Raw genomic sequence first — 23,992 nt, forward strand, 5'->3', positions numbered from 1 at the left:
ATCTACTAGCTATCGCTTCCCAGAATGTTTGTTTACAGGGTTGCCAAACTCCAGGTGGGGAAGGGGGCTCGAGATCTCCCGAAATTACAGCTGATCTCCAGTCTCCATTAATTGCTGATCTATTTATTTTTTTAATTTAAAATATTTATTTGGCTTCTCTGAGAGAAAATGGCCACTTTGGAAGACGGACTCTGGGGCATCATGTCCTACTGAAGTCCCTCCCCTTCCTAAACCTCGCCCTCCTCAGGCTCCACCCCAGAAAATCTCAGTTGTTTCCCATCATAGAGTTGACAACGCTAGAGGTAGGCTACAATTCACCACCTCTCTCTCTATTTCGACTCGTTCCCCTTCTTGCCTCTGATTGGTAGATTTGGGTTTCCCCCTGTTCTTCGGAGAACAGTTAGCTCTCTGCCTCTCTCCTTGTACAGCTTGTTCTTTTTTTCACTACATCTCTTTTGTTCTTGATCAACATGACCCCAGCTTCAGTGCATAATTAGACTCTGCCAACAGCTATAGCTCCTGTCCCACAGAGTTTTTCTCCATGATCCTCTTTGGTGGACAAAGAGGATCCTTCCTCTCCCAATTTTCCAACAGAAAAGCGAGTTGGATTCAACCCAGGACCTACGTCAATGAAGTCCCTTCTATTCTTTGCCCTATCTCTCGGGCCACTAGGGTGGAGGCAAAGGTGAACAACCCACCACCGACACTGATGCTGTGCAACGCCAGGTCAATTAACAACAAAGCCTCCACTCTGCAAGCCTACTTTGCTGAGCAGGGGGTAGACCTGAAGTGCATGACAGAAACCTGGTCCAGGGATGGCGACATGCCCTTAAAGAGCTAGCCCCTTCTGGTTTCTCTGTCCACCATCAGTCACAGACCGTGGGGCGTGGAGGGGAGTGGCAATCCTGATCCATGACAACATCTCCTTCAGGGCTCTTCCTGCACCAACAATCCCGGGAATTGGTTGTAGTGCACAACCAAGAGTGTGGCCATGTGGCAAGTATACCATGCACCCAATGCACCTCCAGATTCCCTGCCCACCCTGCTAGAGTCAGTCACTGCCTGGACATTACAGTTCCCTAGATTACTAATTCTGGGGGACTTTAACAGCTATGCAGATCTGCCTTCCTTTGGAAACGGGCTGGATCCAGTGTCAGCCATGGTGATGCTAGGGCTCTTGTTGTTGGCCCTTCCCACCAAGCAGGCCACAACCTGGACCTCATTTTCAGCACAGGATTGTATGGATCCGGTCATTGTGTGGATCCGGTCATAATGCTATACCATAGTTGGACCACTATACTCTGAAGACTCAGCTAAGACTGCCACCTCCTTCTCAGTTGGGCACCAAGTAAATTTTAGCTCACCCGCAGAGACTTATGTATCCAATTGGATTCCTGAATGCCTCCCGACACTTCTCTAGATGGACTGATCAGTGACTGGAATGACAGAATGCTGGCCGCCATTGATGAGATGGCTCCTAGACATTCTCTCCGCCTCCCATATCAAGCAGTCCCCCTGGTATACTGAGGAGCTCCGCAGGAAGAAATGGGAACTGAGACGACTAGAGTGAGTTTGGAGGAAGACTCACAATGAAGAATCGAGAACATCTTATAGAATGCAGATGAAAGACCAATAAGATGGCGGTGAAATCAGTGAAATGCAAATTTTACTTGACACGCATTGCATCTGCGCAATTATGCCCAGCACAATTATTGAGGGTAGTCTGAACCCTCACCATCCTCAATGATGGGTGCCAGAACAGTAGCCAATTTGATATTAGCTCTGAGGCTTTAGCGAGTCATTTCACAGACAAAATCTTGATTCCCCACTGTGACCTCCCTCCAGCTTTGCAAACTAGAGGCCCCTTGGCCACCCTTGAAGAGAACACTGAGTTACTCCAGACGACTCTCATTAGATGAAGTGGACAGGCTGCTAGCAGCAACGAGGCCAACCACTTCCCCACTCCACCCATGTCCATCGTGGCTCTTAAAAACAGCAGACACAACAATTGGTGGCCCCCCTCCGGAAAATAATCAACCTCTCCCTTTCAATGGGAGAATTTCCAGAGGGTCTGTTGCTCAAAAAACCGTCCCAGGACCCACAGGAGCCTGACAACTACCACCCCGTCTCACACTTAGCATTTCTGGGGAAGTTGGTTGAAAGGGCTGCTGTGGACCGAATATCAATGTTCCACCAGCCCTTGACCCATTTCAGTCAGGTTTCCGGCCTGGCCATGGGGTGGAAACAGCACTAGTTGTCCTGATGGAGGACTTTCACCACCAGCTGGACCAAGGCAGGTGAGCGTTGCTTGTAATATTAGATCTGTCTGTGATGTTCGACATCTTCATGCTCCCTCTTGCTCAGCTGGTGCAGAGGTTTGGGCTGGGTTGCCACCAATACGCAGATGAAACCCAGCTCTTCCTCCTGATGGATGACCATCCCAATCCCCCCCCCCCCAACCCTTAGCCAGATGCCTGGAAGAAGTGTCAAAATGGCTCAAGCTCAACCCTTCAAAGACAGAGTCCTGTGGCTGGGTAGGAAGGGTCCAAGTGAGAGAGCGCGCTTGCCCAACCTGGACAGAGTGTGTCTAGCAGTAGCTCACTCCACCAGAAACCTGGGTGTGATCCTCGATGCCTCCCTCTCCATGGAGGCACAGGTCACATCAAGCCAAACTACTAGTGCCCTACTTGACACCAGAACACCTGGCCACAGTGATCCATGTGATGGTCACCCCTAGACTGGACTTCTGCAGCTTGCTCTGCACAGGCCTACACTTATCCATGATCCAGAAACTATAACTGGGGCAGAAGGCGGCAACCAGGATTCTCCCTAATACACCAGGGAGATCTCACATCTGGCCTACCCTCCAACAACTCAGCTGGTTTCCAATTGAATTCCAGATCAGACTAAAGGTTTTGGTTCTTACCTTCAAGGCCATACACAGTTTGGACGCAGTGTACCTGAGAGATCATCTCAATGCCCACACCCCCAAAACAACACTATGTTCTACCAACAACAGCCGGCTAGTGATCCCTGACCCCAAAGAAGCATGTCGGTCCTCAACAAGGGCCAGAGCTTTTTCTGTCCTGGCCCCCACCTGGTGGAACGAGCTCCCTGAAGAGATAAGGGCCCTGCCTGAACTCCCACAATTCTGCAGGGCCTGCAAAAGGGAGCTCCTCCACCAAGCACTTCCTGGAGTCTGACCAGCCCAACAACATCTGCTCAGACACTCCCTCCATGACCTGAAGCAGCCCCACCTCCCTGGGGGCTTGTCTAAGTTATAATGTATTTGAAGCCACTGTTAGATTGTTGATATGTTATTTATGATTGTGTTATTTGTAAAGATTGTTCTATGTGTTAGCCCTGCAATGTTTTATGTGAACCGCCCTGAGCCGTATGGGAGGGCGGTATAAAAATCTAATAAATAAATAAAAATAAATAAATCAGGTGACTGGATGCTGGGTTGGCACACTGTTTTCCTTCTCCATGTACAGCTGAGGAATGCTTAACTGACAAATATTTTGTGATACTTGGCAGATAGGGATTTGACCGTGGGAGGAAGGGAGTTGCCCCAGGCAACTACGGTTGAGTTGGGATTTCATCAAGTCTAACATAATGGACAATGACACTGCCTTTCCCGTCAGCCACTGACAGGCTCCTGTGCAGGACAGAGAGGGAGGGCCTATTGAGACTCCAACGTCTGAGGGAGTACTGAGAGATCACCAAAACTCCTAGTCAGGGTTCATCACACATGGTTCATAACTAAGGACTAGTATAGTGTCTGTGAGGACGATGTTCTCTTTTTTTTTTTTTGGCTACAGGACTCGAACCAACTGTGTGGTGGTGGTTTATGACAAAAATCACATACAAATTCTGACATTACTTCTGAGGGCACTGTTTGGTGTAGTGGTTAGGAGTGCGGACTTCTAATCTGGCATGCCGGGTTCAATTCTGCGCTCCCCCACATGCAACCATCTGGGTGACCTTGGGCTCCCCACGGCACTGATAAAACTGTTCTGACCGAGCAGTGATATCAGGGCTCTCTTAGCCTCACCCACCCCACAGGGTGTCTGTTGTGGGGAGAGGAAAGGGAAGGTGACTGTAAGCCGCTTTGAGCCTCCTTCGGGTAGGGAAAAGCGGCATATAAGAACCAACTCTTCTTCTTCTTCTTCTTCTTCTTCTTCTTCTTCTTCTTCTTCTTCTTCTTCTTCTTCTTCTTCTTCTTCTAACTCTTGGGAACTCACACCACGATGTCTACAGGCACATATATTGATTGGTTTGTTTCGCCATCCTTGCCTCCCATGGAAGAAAATACAGATTGATCCCTAAATCCCTGGTTTGAATCTCACCTCAGAAATGGTTCCACCGGGACCACTTCTGCACAAGGAGTTTGGCTGGTCTCACTGCCTGTTAGTGCGTAGGGCTAATTCCCGCTTTCTCATAGAATTGGGCATGGTCCAGGGCTGGTCCCAGTGCTGCTGTGACTCAGGCCTTCAGTTGCCCTGCCACAAGGGAAATCTGCATTCCCTTTTTGCCACAGGTGTATGTTGGGACAGGGCTGTCTGGAAGGGGGAAATTCAAGTCGTCTGGTTGGCTGTTTTTTCCAGTCTGGGCTTGGGGGAGGGCAGGGTGGACTATTTCATTACACTCGAATTGTGTTGCTATAGCCTATTATGCACGGCCGCTGAAATGGCGGCATGGAGAACGCGGAGGAGGAAGAAGCGAAGCAAACCGCTTACGCACAGGACGGAAAGCAACGGCTAATGCGGATTTTTCAGCGGAATACGTTGACTCTGTGCCCGGTTGCCACCTGCAGTGTGCATAATTGGTGATTTCAGCCACCGCCATTCCACCCCGAATGCAGACCTTCCACTCCGTGCATAATGGGCCTATGTGATTCCAGCCTTTAAAAACAAAAGGAACGATTTCAGCCTTGGGAGGGCTGGGTGGGAAGGTGGGTACTCCAATTCTGCACAATGCCTCTGGAAGAAGATTAGCAGACAAAGCCCGTGGCAATGATTGGCGTGTGAAACAAACAGCGGGAAGTTTGACTTCCTATCCCCCGGCTCTCCCACGTGCACACAGTTCCTGGAGGCAGGCGGAGGGGAGAGCAGGGCAAGGGCTTCCTGTGCGGCAGTGGGAGGAATCAGGGTAAGTAGCCCAAGGCCAAGAAACAGGAGGTAGTGCAGCATAATGCCCCCTGGGCAATAATGGTCCGGCCTCAATCATCCTTCAGTGATTGCTCACCCACTGTTCCTTGCCTTCGATAAGAGGACTATAACACTGGCCTACCAGTTAGGGCTGAGGTTGGGATGATGCAGCTAATATATGAATTAAACGGTCTGTATAATAGACATGAATAATATAGTCAAATAAACTTGTATTAATATACGTAGTTGATATTTGTGCCACATTTTTTTCACAAAATGTTTAGGGCAGCCAATGTGGGACGTTCCCAAATTGCCAACTCTGTTAAGAAAATGGTCTGAATGTTTGTCCTGGTGGCCCTCAAGATCCCCCACAGGGGAAGCTGATGGTTGGGGTGGCAGTGGCCTGGGCCCTCCCCCCCCCCCAGCGACACCCATGGCTGGACCCCTGGACCTCTGTAGGTGGCAGACAGTGCCTCAGGGACTCAAAGCCTGCAGGGCCCACAGACACTGACTGATGAACCTCTGAAGGGCCAGGGACTCCGACAAAGTGAAAGAACTGTCAGCAGACAGCCAGGGATGGGACACACACGCTGATTGGGCGGACAGCCAATCATGCTAGAGGAGGATGGATATGAACTGTTCAGAAAAAACAGAATAGATCGAAGAGGTGGAGGAGTGGCACTGTATGTGAGGAAAGGGCTTACCTGTCAGGAAATTCTAGTGAAGGAGAGTATATCTACAGTGGAAAGCATCTGGGTGAAAATAAGCGAGGGGAAAACAAACAGTGTGGTGGTTGGTGTCTGCTACCGACCGCCTGACCAATGAGAGGATGTGGATGCTGCACTTGAGAAAATATCCACGCGGCAGGACCTTGTCATCATGGGTGACTTCAATTTCCCAGATGTGTGCTGGGAAACAAACTCTGCGAAGCGTCCTCAGTCATGCAACTTTCTGACCTGCCTGGCTGACAATTTCATTTATCAAATGGTAGATGAGCCCACAATAGGTTCAGCCATACTGGACTTAATACTGACCCACAAGTCAAAGATGGTGGATGAGGTGAAGGAGGTGGGGACCCTAGGGGGAAGTGACCATGTCCTCATAGAATTCCTTTTGAGATGGGGAGGCAAGGAAGCTTGCAGCCAGACGCGGTTGTTGGATTTTCGTAGGGCAAACTTTAATAAACTCAGAGACATGATGAGTGTCATACCATGGACGAGAATGCTGGAAGGGAAGGGAGCATGTGAAGGGTGGGCGCTACTCAAACAAGACCTATTTCAATCAATGACTATCCCAGAAAGATGAAAACACTGCAGGAGCTCTAAGTAGCCTATTTGGATGAACAGAGAACTTCAAGAGGAACAAAGAAAGCAAAGGGAAATGGAGGGAAATGGAGGGAAGGACAGAGCTCTAAAGAAGAGTACCTACAGGTTACTAGGCACTATAGATCAATCATCAGAAAGGCCAAAGCTGAGAGTGAGCTAAGATTGGCCAGGGAAGCCCATTGTAACAAGAAAAGATTTTTCAGTTATGTGAGGAGCAAACATAAAGTAAAGGAGGCAATAGGCCCACTGTTGGGTGCAGATGGACAAACACTAACGGAAGATGCAGAGAAAGCAGAAAGGCTTAGCGCCTATTTTACATCTGTTTTTTCCCACAGGTCAAAGTGTTTAGGCACATCTAGAGATGGCCATAGACAAAGGATAGTGTCTGGGTGGCAGATTAATATGGATAGAGAGGTTGTCGAGAGGCATTTAGCTGCACTGGATGAGTTCAAATCCCCTGGGCCGGATGAAATGCACGCGAGAGTGCTCAAAGAACTTTCCAGAGAACTTACAGACCCCTTGTATATCATCTTCGGGACCTCTTTAAGGACTGGAGATGTCCCGGAGGACTGGAAGAGAGCAAACGTTATTCCGATCTTCAAAAAAGGGAGGAAGGATGACCCGGGAAACTACAGACCAGTGAGTCTGACCTCTGTTGTGGGGAAGATAATGGAGCAGATATTAAAGGGAGCGATCTACAAACACCTGGAGGACAATTTGGTGATCCAAGGAAGTCAGCATGAATTTGTCTCCAACAGGTCCTGTCATACCAACCTGTTTTTTTTTTTTTTTTACCAAGTAACAGGTTTGCTGGATCGGGGAAATTCAGTTGATGTCGTTTACTTGGATTTTAGTAAAGCTTTTGATAAGGTTCCCCATGATGTTCTGATGGATAAGTTGGACTGCAATCTGGACTTTCAGATAGTTAGGTGGATAGGGAATTGGTTAGAGAACCGCACTCAAAGAGTTCTTGTCACTGTTGTTTCATCAGACTGGAGGGAGGTGAGCAGCGGGGTACCTAAGGGCTCGGTGCTCGGCCCGATACTTTTAAACATATTTATTAATGATCTAGATGAGGTGGTGGAAGGACTACTCATCAAGTTTGCAAATTGGGTGCACTGGCAAATACTCTGGGAGATAGAGACAGAATTCAACGAGATCTGAACACAATGGGAAAATGGGCAAATGAGAACAAGATGCAATTTAATACAGATAAGTGTAAAGTTCTGCATCTGGGTCAGAAAAAGGAAAAGCATGCCTACTGGATGGGGGATACGCTTCTAGGTAGCACTGTGTGTGAACGAGACCTTGGGGTACTTGTGGATTGTATAAACATGAGCAGGCAGTGTGATACAGCGGTAAAAAAGGCAAATGCCATTTTGGGCTGTATCAACAGAGGCATCACATCAAAATCACAAGATGTCATAGTCCCATTGTATACAGCACTGGACCACACCTGGAGTACTGTGTGCAGTTCTGGAGGCCTCACTTCAAAAAGGACGTAGATAAAATTGAAAGGGTACAGAGGAGAGCGACGAGGATGATCTGGGGCCAAGGGACCAAGCCCTATGAAGATAGGTTGAGGGACTTGGGAATGTTCAGCCTGGAGAAAAGGAGGTTGAGAGGGGACATGATAGCCCTCTTTAAGTATTTGAAAGGTTGGCTAATGCACTTTCAATGTTCTTTTGCAGCTGAGTTTTCCTCTGCAGAACAGGATAACCTTCTTCTAAAGTGCATTGAAAGTGTATTATCCAGTGTGTGTATTGTTCATGTTTAACTAATGAACAGTGATACATTCTTCTGGTGCAGGGCTCCCCAAACGTTTTGATCCCACATGCACCTTGGAATTCTGACACTGTGTGGTGGGCAGAGCCACAAAATGTTTGCCATGGGAAGTGGAGCTAGCCACAAAATGGTTCCCACAGCTTAGGTGAAGATCCTTGTGCTGCTAAAGTAACTTAAAAAAATCTGCCCAACCAATCAGAAGCTTTGTAGGGTATAATCCCAATCTGGCCCTGCCAACACACTTGGTTGGAGCAAGGAAAGGTTCTGGCAGACACCACGACACCCACAAGCCCCAAGCAGTTCTTAAAGAAGCAGCACAATCTTTGCACATGGCTGATGTTTGGGAAAACCCAACACACACATTCCTCACTGGGCTGGCGTTAACTGATCAGACCGACCACTCCCCCTCCCCCCTAGGGTTGTGCGCGGTGGCAGCCGAATCAGCTGTTCCAGGCCGACACCGCCGTGCACAACCCTCCTCCCCCCCCCATCAGATATGTTCTCAGCGAAATTCACAGCATCCCTATTATTAAAAACTAAGAAACATTCCATGCTGGGAGGCTACGGTTAGATCGCTGCTTCCTGGGGCCTTGGCAATATTGATCAAGTTACACTGTTCAGGTATTCCTTATACTTTTGAGAATAAGAACTGTACTTAAAAAAAATCCCAGAAACTTCCCAGCCCAGCCCAAAAGTTTGTGTTCATCTAACTCAAGGAAACATTTTGAATGGGGACAAAACTCACTCTTACAAGGGGGCATTTTGCAAAACTTTCTGTTAATGCCATCCCCCCCCCATACCTACCTAAATTCTTCTACCTCCACCCTTCTCATTTGGGGGAAGGAAGAGAGTGAGTATAAGTGCAGTTAAAGTGTTTCTTCCATTTCCATCTCTTCTCTGCGTGTCTGAATTGTGTGTGTGTGTGGGGGGAGTGCTGTTTAAAATGTCTGCCGCTTTCCCTCTTCGTCCTTTCTTGTGGCATCATCTTCCTCAAAAAGTACACTGTTATGATATCTAGATTCAGTAACCATGAAGAAGAGAAGGATTGTTCCTGTTATAAAGTTTAAGGCTTGAATCCCGTAAGTTGACCAGATTGCTTGAAATGCTTTGTTTTAAGAAGAAAACCGACAACCAGTTGAAGAAGACTAGACAAAATGGCCTTTATCCGGAAGCCCGTCTTTGAGCTTTTATATTTTGAAAGTCCTTCTTTGTCTACAGTTTCAGCATTAAATTGTTTCTTTTAGCAGAGAAACAGAGGGAGCATCTGTCCATATCAAAATATGCCTTGTAATGCTTGAGAAGTGCTGTAACATCCTCACCAAATAGATCGTTCTGAAAATTATTGAATGCTTTGGATTCTTTTTTTAAATGCAGTCTTTAACCCACTAATTTTTGCAGTGCAATCTTTCTTGAGAAATACGTGGTTATCATATATAGATTTGTTTAAAGACCCAATCTGCTTAATTTCACTGTACTAAAAATGCATCTCAACTGGAGCAGGAAAACAATTCCTTCCCCCATCATCTATAAGCCCCATTCTTCCTCTTCTTTTTTTAATTGTTCCCTCCCTTCACGTAGTGCAGGGATTTCAGGAAGAAATCCACTGGAGTTGTTTGCCTCGAATGGTTAGTCTGGCCAACGTATGCAACTAATTCTCAGCAAGGCTTTCTGGGAAAACCAAAGACAAGATCGGCCGTGTGGACCAGCCCTGGGCAGGCAGCCGTGGTTGAATGCTTCGCACAGCCCCTTTCAGAAGTGACACAAAGCTGAATGGAAGCGAACCCTGACAACTGCAGGCAGTCAAGCACAAAGTGACCTCCCACTTGGCGTGCCGTCCCCACTGCCCACCACCACACATCTCTTGAAGATGTAAGCTCTCCTGTGGGTCTTGGTGTTAAAACGGCACTGTAGCTTCTGTCAGGTGATCGGCCCTCTATCAGCTGCTGAGGAATCAGCTCAGGGCCTTGAAAGTAGGCACGTGCAGCAGGATCTCTCCCTCCTTCTCTGCCTTCAAAGCAAGCCAGCAGCTGCTTGAAACCTGGACATAACTTAAAACGGGTTCTAAAAGAGGGCTCCTACCAAATGCTCTCTTGAGCTTTGAGTTTTCAGGCCCAACTCCAAAAGGAGGTGAAATTATTGCCAGAGAAACCTCTACATTGTTTTACTTCCCCCATTCCTACTACTTTACTCATTATTATTAATAATAATAATAATAATCGTCACAGTCAGATATTTGACTGGTAGATGGTGTTCTGCAGTTGGAGATTTAGCCAAGATTCTTGAGAGTCGCAGGGGTATCTTCACGGGATTCTTGCTGCTCCAAGCAGCAGCACCTTCTGGAGCAGAGCTGGCTTTAGTTGCCCCCTGCCCTGATTGCTCAGGTGTTTCTCCAGCTCATCTTCACACTAATCCTTCTGAAGTATTCCGTGGGATGTTTTGTATGATTCCCTACTCAGATGGTCTTTGTCCTTGTGGCCTGGAGAAAACTGATACTTTATCTCATAAAAGTAAAATGTTCCTTTTATACTGTTTTTAGGACTCAATGGATGTTATATGTTTTATCAACTTTACTGTTTGCTAATTCTCATGTGCTACTAGACAGTGAGCCAAACTCCTGTCCATCATATGAGAAACTCAGTTTGTTCTCTTTTAGTCCTTGCTCAAGAGCAGGGGTAGTCAAACTGCGGCCCTCCAGATGTCCATGGACTACAATTCCCAGGAGCCCCCTGCCAGCAAATGCTGGCAAGGGCTCCTGGGAATTGTAGTCCATGGACATCTGGAGGGCCGCAGTTTGACTACCCCTGCTCAAGAGCCATTGATCAGAGAAACTCAGGAGAGCAAAGGAGGAAGCTGTTATTTTTCTATGCCAAAGCAGCTTACAAAGACCTTTCCCTTCCCTCTCCCCATAACAGGCACCCTGTGAGGGAGGTGGGGCTGAGAGAGCCCTAAGAGAATAAGCTCTAAGAAAACAGCTCTAAGAAAATCGAACCCAGTTCCCCATGTTAGCATCCATCGCTTTTTAACAGCTACACCATGCCTGCTCTCAATATAGAGAGATTTGGAGAGGAAAGGGATGATTTTAGACTAGGGATAACCAATAATGGAGCAATAAGGGACAATGCACTAACAATAACCTACCATTTCCAAGTTTCCAAATCTGGATAACAACCATTAGTTTATTTGGATTACATTTAGGCACCTTAGTCAACTGGTCATCGGTCTGGCAGGCTGCCATTCTAGAGTCAAATATATGAACTGAGGACTTGTCACAGCGTGAGCTGGTGAGTTAGATTTTACAACAAGGTTACAAAGGCTCAGTGGGCCCTGGGAAGGTGGTGGAACGAATCCCATGACATCTGAGAATGCTGATGCTTCTATCCCCAGGCACTGAAAGCATAGGCATGCACACTGTTATATATATATATATATATATATATATATATATATATATATATATATATATATATATATATATATATATATATATATATATATATATATATATATATATATATATATATATATATATATAAGCACAGCCATCTTATGTATGCACAATTAATTTCAAATATATTTTAAAATTGTTAAACATTTCAAACATGACCATATCCCACCCACCCCCTCCCAAAATGTCCAGTGATGGGCCGGGGGGGAGGGGAGGGGCTCTGGGGGGGCGTGCTCAGAACTCTGCTTCCCACCCATATTCTGCATGATCTCCCCACTCTTGGGGTTTCCCAAAGCCTTTCAGGGATTTCTCAATGGTACAAAAGTTAAGACAGGCTGATCTCCCACTGCCGCCTTCCTCATCCCCACAGGGCCTACTGTGGGCACCATCCTGCAAACGGGCAGAAGCCATCACCAGCTGTGCTCATTTCATCCTCTGCTGTGACCCTTGGGATGGCCTCCCTGGCAAGGGCAGAAGGGTCCTTTCTCATGGCTTTCCACAAACTATGTCAAATGGGCCCAGGGAATGGCCTCCCCACCCCCACCCCTGCAGCATCCTAATGGTTGGTTTCCTTTTGGGCATCCTGGGGAGCCTTCTGTGGGGGGGGGGGCGCACCAGTCAGGGGGATTTCTTTGGGAGATGGGGAGGGAAGGTCCCCTGTGGGTCAGCAGGGCTTGCCATTTCCCCCATGGGGGGTCGGGCCTGCATGGGCTCTGAGTCTGTTTTGCCCCCCAGGGGGTTGATTGGATTGGGAGGACAGATCTAGTTTCAGGAGAACCTCTTCTTCAGGTAATTCATCCTCCTCAGACGACAAAGTTGACACTGGCTTGCGGGAATGGATATAGTGGATTAACAGCTATTTCGTGACAGGGGTCCCTAATTGGCTGGCAAAAAAATGGGCGTTTGTACGGGAATATTTTTTCAAAATTGAAGGGCACTGGGAACCCTTCAGGAAGGTGTGGAAGGTGCATCTGGCAGCTGTGTGATCCTACGACATCCTGAGATTGTCTTTTGGGAAGGGGCCCTCTTCTGGGCCGATGCCATACAGAAGACAGAGCAGAGTTGTTCTTTCTTGCCCTGGAGGGACAGACCAGATCCAATGGGATGAAATTAATTCAAAAGAAATTCCGTCTCAACATCCGGAAGAAGTTCCTGACAGTTCGAGCGGTTCCTCAGTGGAACAGGCTTCCTCGGGAGGTGGTGGGTTCTCCATCTTTGGACATTTCTAAACAGAGGCTGGAGAGCCATCTGACAGAGACGCTGATTCTGTGAAGGTTCAAGGGGGTGGCAGGTGACAGTGGATGAGCGAGAGGGTTGGGAGTGTCCTGCATAGTGCAGGGGGTTGGACTAGATGTCCCATGGGGTCCCTTCCAACTCTACGATTCTAGGATTCTAGGATTCTATGACCTGTCTCACTTTTCTTTTGGGCTACATTTTGCAATGAGCATTGGCAGGAGCTGGGGAAGGGTTTATAATCGCCCACCCTCAGCTCTGTGGCAGTTACAGGCTGGGCAGATCTTACTCCGAGCAGAGCCCGTGCCTGCTGCAGGGCTCTGCCAACATCAGGGGTCTCCTTAGGTGACTTGTCATGCGCTGGGCAGCAGCATCCCGCCAGGGGTGGGGACAGCTGCCCGGCATGGAGGAAAGCCAGGAGGGGCTCCAGTAGAGGTTGATGCCCATGGGGTTTCTCCTAAGTTCTGCCTTCCCGGGTTTACAACAGCCTGATAGATGGGGGGGGGGGGGCTTGATCGGTGTGTCGCTCAGAACCCATGGGCAGGCCTTCTGTCACTTATCCCTCCTCCACAGTTCCAGGGTCGGGCTGACTGGGGAAGGAGGGTTGCTTTTGATTCACCCAGGGATTTTGCCTGTGCTCAGCTGCATAACAATAAAAGCTGTGGTCTTTTTCTGCCCCCCCCCCAATAAGTATTGTTTCTGTGTTCTCTGTATGCCTGATCCATATCCCCTTGCCCTGTAAGACTGTGAAATATCAGATAATACCTTGCCCCTGTAAAATGGTCATTATAGACTGAATTCCAAATATGAGGTTTTCATACTGCTTGATATTTTAACAGAGGAAATGTATAGGATCAGCTTCACATTAATAAATGCCAAGCCACGAAATGGTGGATATACAGATGGAAGACAAGTGCCTTTTGTGGAACTGCAGCTGGGGGGGGGGAGACAACGTACTCCTACTGTAGAAAAGATTGCATTAACGTAGCATCTATGTATCTTTTACTTCATATAACACCACTCATAAATTTAAAAGGAAGATTTTGGCATTTGTGTGAAACAAATGCAAATTGTGGGTGGGAGGGTGGGAGGGAGGGAGGGACAGCTTCATAAACCTTCATAAGCTTCGTAAAGGAACCTGAAACCCGTGTGAATGAACCTGGAGAACTCTTCCATGTAATTGCAGCATTATACCCTCCTCCGGACTCACCATTACAGCATTACCGTAGTGCTGCCATTTCATGTGCACAAAACAAAGTTAATTAGAATAGCCAGGGATTTCGATGTTCATTTCTGAGGCATGAGCATCCAGGTTGGCTGTGCTGTGTGACTTACACCCATGGCAATGATCCAAGTTATGGCTTATTTCCACAAAAGGACACCTAGCCCACAAAACAGCACCGTTTCCCCAGATTTAGCACAGTACTCACACATGTGCATCACATGACACAATGCCTACAATCCTAACATTGCTTACCTAAGTTCTATTGAACAGGATGGAACGAACTTCCCAATAGACCTGCTGTCATCGGCTAGCTATTGCTTCCCAGAACCTTTGTTTATAGGGTTCCCAACCTCCTGTTGGGGGGATGAAGTTCTCCTGGGATTATCACTGATCTCCAGAGTAAATAGATTGTTTATTTATTTTAAATATTTAGCTTCCTTGGAGAAAAATGGCTGCTTTGCAAGGTAGACTCTATGACATTATGGGATGGGGGTTTTATCATGTTTCGTTGTTGTTGTTGTTGTTGTTGTTGTTAGGTGTAAAGTCGTGTCCGACCCATCGCGACCCCATTGACAATGATCCTCCAGGCCTTCCTATCCTCTACCATTCCCCGGAGTCCGTTTAAGCTTGCACCGACTGCTTCAGTGACTCCATGTTTTATATCATGTTTTATGGGGGGTATATTGTACCCTACCATGACTCCCTGGAGAGTGGTAGGTTAAAAATCTAATAAATAAATAAATAAATAACTCCTACTCAGGTTCCTCCCCTCCCTAAACCCCACCATCATCAGGCTCCACCCTCAAATCTCCAGATATTTCCAAATCTGCAGTTTGCAATGTTTTTTGTTTATAACTCTGGACTTCCACTTCAAGTGGGACACACAATGTGGTCCCAGTCCCCGGCTCCTGCCATCCCAATGCACATTTACACACTTCTCTCAGAACATTGGTTCTCTGTGTTCATTTTTTTTCTTCCCTGCATTGACAATTTATTAAACAATGTTATTGGCAAACAAAGTACAGCTACAATGAGGGCCATTCCGCACAACGGGCAATGTTGCTAAATCTGTGCGCTATCGAAAAGCGCCGCGATCAAAAGCGGCAGGTCTCAGTGACGCACACAGCCGTTTCTATCGAAAAAAGGGCTCTCCCACTAGCACTGTTCTTGTAACACACAAGTCTCCGGTCTTGCCAAAATCGCAACAAAGGAGGCGATATTTTTCCGTGCTTCCTCCCGCCCCTGGCCGTCAATCAAACAGAACAGCAAATTAACTGTTGTGTTCCTGCTTCCCTTTAAAAACTATTTTTTTAAAACCCGAAAACACCTGTAGCAATGCTTATTCGTTCATTTGATGTATCAGAAAGACCTTTTTCACTGGCAAGGAGCTGGCGCTTAATCATTTACACACTCTTAACGTAAAAAAAAAAATACCCCCCCCCCCCGTGCTATTTCTGGCTGAAATTACGGGCAGTCGAACGGGGGGCTGTATTGTGCTTGGAAACTTTACCGACAATTGCTTGTGGAGGGATTTCATCCAAAGAAGCATCGCTTATTCGTTGCTTTGGCCGGTTTAAGGGGGGAAAACCGGAAGCTTGGGTGCAAGAGCTTAGGGAGGGACATGCTTGCTACCACTATATTGAGAATGCACATGTCTTTTTGGATGTGTTGCAGGTTGTTCTCAAGAGTCTAGCGTTTTTTAAAGGGGAAATCCACTTTTGTGGACTTTTGTGGATTCCCCAAAAAACGCTACAATGAAGCGAGTTTTGCGGGAGTGTTGCAGGAGTATTGCAGATTGTGTACAACATCGTGAATAACGAAAAATGAATAGCGTTACACAATGGTAACACTTCAGCAACATTAACGCTGTGCGGAATGGCCCTGAGTATAGACCTTTGGATTAAGCAGTCCAGGTCCTCCCTTGCACAGTTTTGCACTGGAACAGATTGCTTCCAATCTAGTAGCTCAGTTAGTCACAGAGTCACAGTTAGTCATGGAGACTGACTCCCAATGAGCAGATTTCATTGAATGAAAATCTCTTTATTGAAAGAACAGCAAACTGGTCATCATGAGGCTCTTGATAAGACTAAAGGTCCTACTTCTACAGCCCCCTTATCTATCCTCCACCCAACGGTTTTGATGCAAAAGCATTTTCCTGACTAAAAGGCTGGGACGGATGCAGACACCAGCAAAGTCCCAAAGACAGTAAGAAAGATGGTCATGCCCACAGCTTCAAATATGCGACAGCTCCATAAAATCCTGGGCCAGCTAGCTGCATTCACCCCTATGCTAATCAATCAACAATATTTGTACAGGATCAAGGATCACAGTGATCTGCAGACAGCACAGGAAACAACCCACAGCAAGACAGGTCAGGTGATACAAGCAATACAAGGCAAAAATGCAAAAGATCACCACAGTCCATGGCAAGGCAGGCCAAGTAGAACAGGCAAATACATGGCAAAGCTTAATGTGTGGGTTTGACAGTATGGAGTAGGGTGAGGCTAATGACTCCATGGTCAGGGTGGTCAGCTGAATCTGCTTGGCTAACCCCCATTCTGAGGCCTCTGAGAGCATCCCAGCCAAGGAGGACACAACAGCAGAAGATGATGTTGACCCAGGAGCTGCTGACAGACCTGACGACCCTCAGTCATGCAGCAAAGATTCTCATTCTGTGGCGGCGGAGGCTGCTTAAAAGACCTTCCCTGCATAAGCCGGGTTTTATCTAAAACGATGGTTTCTTTACCAGTTTCCTCTGAGAAACGTTGCCATAGCTGTGGGGCTAACCAGTGGAGCTGAGGAGTGGCAGCCAGTTAGAATTTCCCAGCAGGAAAGACAAAATGTGAACCCATGAACTGCTATGATGGTTTTGTTTTAGGTTACATTAAGGAGTATGAAGAGAGCCTCTTGTGGCACAGAGTGGTAAGGCAGCAGACATGCAGTCTGAAAGCTCTGCCCATGAGGCTGGGAGTTCAATCCCAGCAGCCGTCTCAAGGTTGACTCCGCCTTCCATCCTTCCGAGGTCGGTAAAATGAGTACCCAGCTTGCGGTAATGACTGGGGAAGAGAATGGCACACCACCCCATATTGAGTCTGCCAACGTTAGAGGGCGTCACCCCAAGGGTCAGACATGACTCAGTGCTTGCACAGGGGATACCTTTAAGGAGTATGAGTGAACAGAGTAAAGCTAGAGCAAGACTGGTGAGGTTAGCATTACTGAAGCTTCAAGGTTAGGTTGGGAGCCTGCAGGCAATTTTGGAATTCTTAACTGTAATGAGCGACCACAAAATGGCTGCCAGGGGGGGCAGAACCAGCCTCAAGATGGGTGCCACAGATTCCCTTCGGTCTTTGTGCAGCAGAGGCTGCTTCTCTCAAAGCAACATTTAAAAAAAAATCTACTCAGCCAATGAGAACCCTTGATGGAGAAAAGCTGAACTGGCCACACCCACTTTCTAAAAACACTTGGTGGGCACCAGAAAAGCGTTGGCAAGAGCCATGCCATTGGGACCCCCTGCTCTAGACAGATCCTAATGCCAGGTGAGTAGCATGTTGGTCCTCATCACCCAAAAATACCAGGAGGGCAGTTGCACTTCTGAGATCAACAGAATTTATTCTTACCTCAGATTTCATAAATCAGAACTCATCTCATCAGATGGAACAAAGCAGACATCTATCAGACTGAAGGATTTGTATTCAAGGCTGCTAGCCACAGGGTGTAACTCAGCTTAGCACTGTGCTTTTGAACAGCCAGGTGGAAGAGGCCACGTTGTTCGGCTAGCTGTTGGAAGACAGAGCTGTGGAATGAGAAACAGCTGTTATTGTTGTACATGATGCCTGCATACAACAGAGACATAAACTAACACCCTTGTTCCTCAAGACAAGTTCAGCCTATAAAGTTTGTGAACAATGTTTGGAATAACACACACAGTAGTAGTCATGGCTCAATGGTAGAGCATCAGCTTGGCATGCAGAAGGTCCCACATTCAATCCCCAGCATCTCCAGTTAAGAGGACCAGGCAGGAGATGATGGGAAAGACCTCTTCTTGAGACCCTGGAGAGCCAGTCTGAGAAGATCACATTGACCTTGATGGACCAATGGTCTTGACTGGATATAAAGCACCTTCATGTGTTCAAGTGTATCTCAAGTGTGCATCTTTCACCAAAGGAAGGTTTGTTCCAAGTTCCTCACTGCTCTGGGAAGGGGCCTCACTCCAGGAATGGTACAAGGTAGCTATTAGAATGGTACCAACTGGATACTGGGGGGGGGGGGATGTTCACAGTGAGAGTAGTTCAGCAATGGAATGGGTTGTCTCAGGAGATGGTGAACTGCCCCTCACCCACAGTCCCCTAGTGGCTAGAAAGACACTATTCATGGATGCTTTAGTTTGATCCTGCATTAAGTAGAGGCTTGGACTAGATGGCCTATGTGACCCCTTCCAATTCCGGGATTCAATGATTCTGGGAACATTTAAAATAAAAACTGAAATATTTCAAGACCCTGCAGGACAGACATATGAGTGCCTTCCTGGCACTTGGACCAGCAATTGGGATCTCAAAGAGCTTTGCAATTCTCTCACACCTGGGTTTTGAGTACTTGTGTCCATCTTCTAGTTGGGGCCTGCAGCTCTCCTGGAATCATAACAGATCATCTCAAGACAGCATGGGTCAGTTCCCCTGGAGGAAATGGCTGCTTTGGAGGGTGGACTCCATAGCACTAGACCCCACCATAGTTTTGAGGCGAGGAGGGAGAAGAAATGTACACTCACCTCATGTGCAAAATTATCCTGATTTGCCACCTGTGGCTCAGTAGCATAAAAGAGTTACAAATGCTGAATGTGTCAAAAATACACCAATATAGGATGGGGGAGACTTGTCTTGGCAGTAGCATGTGCGAAAAGGATCTAGCAGTCTTAGTAGACCACACATTGAACATGAGTCAGCAGTGTGACTGAGTGGCTAAAAAGGCAAATGGGATTTTGGGCTGTATCAAAAGGAGTATCATGTCCAGATCATGGGAGGTGATGGTACCGCTTTACTCTGCTCTGGTTTGGCCTCACTTGGAGCCCTGTGTTCAGTTTTGGGCACCCCAGTTGAAGAGGGATGTAGACAAACTGGAGCATGTCCAGAGGAGGGCAACAGGGGTTTGGAGGCCATGACATATGAGGAAAGGTTGGGGGAGCTTGGTCTGTTTAGCCTGGAGAGGAGAGGACTCCTCCAGGTACCTCCTTCCTGGCCAGGTCAATTCACCTGTGAAGGGGAAGCTGAACAGGGGCTTAGCAGCCCCTCCCCCTATCTCCCCCAGCCCAGAGGGAAATCCCTGTCCTTTTGAAATAGCAAGGGGGCATTTTGTCACACACGTTGCCCATTTTCTAAAAGCTCTTGGTGGGCACCATGAGAGGAGTTGGTGGGAGCTGTGGCGACCACAGACGTCACCTTGGAGCCCCATGTCCTACGGTCAGGCTTGGGGCCTTTCTGTGCAATATGGCCTCGCCAAATCCAGCCTATGAGGGAGTCCCCCCACCACACACACCCAAAAAACCAACAGTTTTGAATGCAGGGAGGAAAAAAGATTCTCAGTTGTCAAACCCAGAAGATGGATTCGGGCTGGCTTAACTCAAAGGACTTTTTTTGACCTTGAATGTAGACTTGCAGAGATGAGGGGCTGGCTTTTTCCCCCTGTACAGGCAACTGTTCCGCTCTCTTCACTCTACAAAGCGAGGAGTCAGCAGCAGCCGCAGTTAGGACCGTCTGGTGGGCTACGTTATGTTGTTTTTTGTGTGACAGCTGCCCCTTGCTCTCAGGAGGAGGGAGAAGCCGGCCTCAAAGAGAATAGGCAATGTCGAAGTCCCCCCACAAGGCAGGAAAAGTTCAAGCTCGCTCCAGCCACCCACCCACCACAAAAGATTCATCTCCGGATCCTGAAATGTGATGTGTTGGCGACCTCGGGAGAAGCAGACAGGGGAGGGGGGGGGGAGTACAGAGCTTTGAACTGCCCTGGGGCAAATCCGCTTTGCACAGGCATCATAATATTAATTAACGAAAATTCCAGGGCTTGCGGGGGAGAAGAAGCCATGGCGCTTAAAAAAAAAAATTTCTCCAGACTGTCACTTCTATTTATAAACTGTCACATTCGGGGGCATGATCCAAATTACAGGGCAGAAATGGCAGGAGAGTCATCACAAAACTCAAATGTCGGCTGAACCGCAATCCCTGGAACACTCAAAGCGCACAACTTCATTTGCTCGAAATGGCACAACTTGATCTTCACACCCTCGAGATGAATATGGACGTGACAGGTTGCTGGTCCTGTAGACACACCCCCGTGGCTCTCCGTGGCCAAAGGGAGGCAGCCTAGTTTCCCAGAATTTAAAAATCCTGGTCATCCCAACTTCCAAAACCAAATTAATCATCTTCTTCTTCTTCTTCTTCTTCTTCATAATACTAATACTAATAAATACTAATACTAATACTAATAATCCAGAGTTTGCCTCAAAACATACAGTACTTGTTTACTTCAGGGGCATGTGTTCTTAGGCTTCCAAGAGCCCCCCCCCCCCCCCCATACCACTGTCAAAATTTCAAGCTGTCTTTGCAGAGACGTGGGTTTGATACAGGAAAGAACAAGGTGGTTCATGTTGCCATCATGTTCACAGTGACTGGGCTCAGCAGTTTCCTACCCAACGTTTAAGAAAGGGTTGCCACTGGCTGGCACCTGGCAGGAAGTATGGGTGGGCAGCATCATATTGACATTGTGACATCATTTCCTGGGCTAAACCAGAAGTGACGTCGTTAAGCTTGCCAGCTCTGAGTTGGGAAATTCTTGGAGGTTTAAGGGAGGGAGCGTGAGGAGGACAGGGCTGGGGGAAGGGAAGAACTTCAACAGGGTATAACGGCATGGAGTCTGCTTTCCAAAGTGGCCAGTTTATCCTGGCGAACTCCTCTTTATCTCCTGGACATCAGTTGTACTCCAGGGGGATCTCCAACCATCACCTGGAGGCTATCAACTCAAGATGTCAAGCCATTCAAGAATTCAGTTTCCTCTGAATACTAGAGTAGTATGACATCATTTCCAGGTTTGCCCTGTAAATGATATATCAGCATTAGGGTGATGTAAATTTTTGCCTTTCCTCTTTGAGTGCTAGGTTACCAGTCAGTGGGAAGGGCTGGGGGGGGGGGGGTTGTTCTAGTGGGAGGCTGGCAACCCCAGTTTGAGACCTTCTGGGGTCAGCATTTTCACAGGAGCTGATAGTTGGTAGGAAACAGAAATACTTTGAGGGTGGAGCTAAGAGTGGGTTGGATATGGGGTGGCATATAATGCAATGTAGTCCACCCTCTGAAACAACCATTTTCTCCAACATAACTGATCTCCGTAGTCTGGAAATGAGCTAAAATTCCAGGGGGGTCCAAGGTCCCACTTGGAGATTGGCATCCCCAACTGGTGGCCACGTAAGTAACAGCCTTTTTTGTAGTGGCCCCCAAGCTCTCCCCAGGAGATAGAATCATAGAATCACAGAATCATAGAGTTGGAAGGGGCCATACAGGCCATCTAGTCCAACCCCCTGCTCAACGCAGGATCAGCCCTAAGCATCCTAAAGCATCCAAGAAAAGTGTGTATCCAGCCTTTGCTTGAAGACTTCCAGTGAGGGGGAGCTCACCACCTCCTTAGGCAGCCTATTCCACTGCTGAACTACTCTAACTGAGAAAAAATTTTCTAATACCTAGCCTGTATCGTTAAATTTGCAAATAAGCATCCATTGATGGAGATATCAGTTATTCCCCAAAACTGATGTTTCTCACCATTATTACTGTGGGCACTTTGTTTATTGGGGTGGTTTTCTTGGGGTTCCACCTCCCATCCTGAAGGAATTTTCCCTTTCAACCTTTCCCACTTGCCTCATTGTGCAGGGTAGGATTGTGACTGTGAGCCTCCAGGTGGAGCTGGAGGATCTCCCAGAATTTCTACTGATCTGCAGATTACAGAGACTGTGGTCTACTCTGGACATTTTAAAAGGAGGAGGAAGAAGAGTTTGTTTTTATACCCCACTTTTCACTACCTGAAGGAGTCTCAAAGCAGTTTACAATCTCTTTCCCTCCCTTCCCCCACAGCAGGCACCCTGCGAGGTAGGCAGGGCTGAGAGCACTCTGGCAGAACTATGACTGGCCCAAGGTCACCCAGCTGGCTGCCACTCTTAACCACTACTCCTAGCTGGCTCTCTTAAAAGCCATATTAAAACTACCTGCAAAACGGAGCTCTTCCGCCAGGTCTATGGTTAAGGCTGGGGACAGCGAGGAAGATCAACGAGGCCCTCGTGGTGTCAAGCAGCCATCAGTTTGATCTTGACCCTCTTTCCTTCCCTCCAGAGGTTGGCTAGTTGGAGGTATTCTGCCACCTTGTCTGCTTTTATTGTGATCTGTTGTCCAATTTAATGGGGTTTTAATGGGTTTTATTATTAGACGTCTTTAACCCACCATGAGACGGTCTCGGGAGTGGTGTGGAATACATTTAATAATAATAATAATAACAATAACAACAACAACAATAATAATAGCTATTAAATTAGTATTATTTTGATTCAAAATGCTTTTAAAATTTGAATCTATTTTGTACTGGCCTATGGCCACATGCAAATCAACTGACTGACTGACTGACTGACAGCGCCACCCATGCAGCGCCACCTCCAGAGCTGCCCTGTCCTCCAGGGAAACTGATCGCTCTTCAGTCCGGAAATCAGTACTAATTCCAGGAGACCTCCTGGTCCCATCTTCTGGCAACCCTCGGAACACCACTTAAATATGTTTGAATGAAAGACAGCAAAAAGATGACTTGCACGGGACTCCATAGGACTCACCCCCTTCCATGGAGAATGGCCTTGTTGGTTCCCTCAGCTGAGGGTTAGGTTGGGAGTGGAGGGACTCCCTTCTCTTTATCCGTTGTTTATGGGAAGCCTCTCTTCATGCTCCGGGTTCAGTCATTATGTGGTGGATTTCTGAGGCTTGTCTTGGAGAAAACTCATTCTCCGTCAATAATAATAATAATAAGAGTTGGTTCTTATATGCCATTTTTCTCTCCCCAAAGGAGTCTCCAAACAGCTTAAAGTCGCCTTCCCTTTCCTCTCCTCACAACAGACACCCTGTGAGGGAGGAGAGGCTGAGAGAGCCCTGAGATTACTGAAGAAGAAGAAGAACTGGTTCTTATATGCCGCTTTTCTCTACCCGAAGGAGGCTCAAAGTGGCTTCCAGTCGCCTTCCCTTTCCTCTCCCCACAACAGACACCCTGTGAGGGAGGGGAGGCTGAGAGAGCCCTGAGAATCCTGCTCGGTCAGAACAGCTTTCTCAGTGCTGTCACTAGTCCAAGGTCACCCAACTGGCTGCCTGATCCAGGCGGGGAAATCCCCAGAGATCTGGGAGCAGGGCCTGAGGAGGGTTTGAAGCGAGGGATCGCAGCAGGGCATAATGCTGGGGAGTCCACCTTCCCGTGCAGCCATCCCAATGCAGTGTGAAGACGGCCGTCGTTCCATTCGTAGTCCGTCCTTTAGACAGGCTTAAAAGGTTCACCAGCACCTTACCGTTTCCTCATCTGTTCATTTTAAGCAGCGGATTGTGACTTTTGAAGGTTTAGCTGGCAGACTGCTTCAGGAGAAATCACGTGCGATAAGAGGAAGACTGTAACTCTTCCTTCCTCTGCTGCTTTCTCACTGGGAAAAGCATTTTCTGAACATGTTTTTTTACAAGGAAGAGCTTTAAACCATCTCTTTCTTTTCTCCCAGTCGAGGTAACAACAGTGGAGATGGTTTCTTTGTAAAGATTTCACAATTACAGAAATCAAAATG

This window comes from Paroedura picta, chromosome 1, assembly GCF_049243985.1.
Source record: "Paroedura picta isolate Pp20150507F chromosome 1, Ppicta_v3.0, whole genome shotgun sequence".
Lineage (NCBI taxonomy): Eukaryota > Metazoa > Chordata > Lepidosauria > Squamata > Gekkonidae > Paroedura > Paroedura picta.